This window comes from Octopus bimaculoides, chromosome 1 (assembly GCF_001194135.2).
Source record: "Octopus bimaculoides isolate UCB-OBI-ISO-001 chromosome 1, ASM119413v2, whole genome shotgun sequence".
NCBI lineage: Eukaryota > Metazoa > Mollusca > Cephalopoda > Octopoda > Octopodidae > Octopus > Octopus bimaculoides.
Genome location: NC_068981.1, coordinates 116014130 through 116014886, shown reverse-complemented (window position 1 = coordinate 116014886; position 757 = coordinate 116014130).

Genomic DNA, 757 nt, shown 5'->3' with positions numbered 1-757 from the left:
TATATATATGTCTGTGTTTGTCCCCCCCCACCATCGCTTGACAACCGATGCTGGTGTGTTTACGTCTCCGTAACTTAGTGATTCGGCAAAAAGAGACCGATAGAATAAGTACTAGGCTTACAAATAATAAGTCCTGGGGTCGATTAGCTCGACTAAAGACCGCAGTCAAATTGACTGAAACAAGTAAAAGAGTAAAGGGTAAAAAGAGTATATAGGCGCCAATATGGCTGAAACAAATAAACGACAGAAACGAATAAATGAATACGCACACACACATATAGACGACAATTCGTCGGTTACGACGACGAGGGTTCCAGCTGATTCGGTCAACAGAAAAGCCAGCTCGTGAAATTAACGTGAATGTGGCTGAGCATTCAACAAACATGCGTACCCTTAACGTAATTCTCAATGAAATTCAGTGTAACACAGTGTGACAAGGCTGGCCTTCTGAAATACATGACAAGTAAAAGTCCTGAGGTTTTAATCGCTTATGGGTAGTACTAAAGCTTGGCTGCTCTGTAGTGATAGAAATTGCTAAAAAAAAAAAAATCCAAACTTTTTGGCTGACTAGTGTGGCGGACTGACACAAGACAGTTATATTGTACTCCAAGATACATCATTTTGAATGATTTTAAGTATAGACGTTCAGTGTGGTGTGATAAGATCAATTTATCGCTCAGCAATCTTGTCAAGCATAAACGACATAGGACATGAGGCTGTTAAAACCCTGTTATGAAGACGTATATCATATATACCT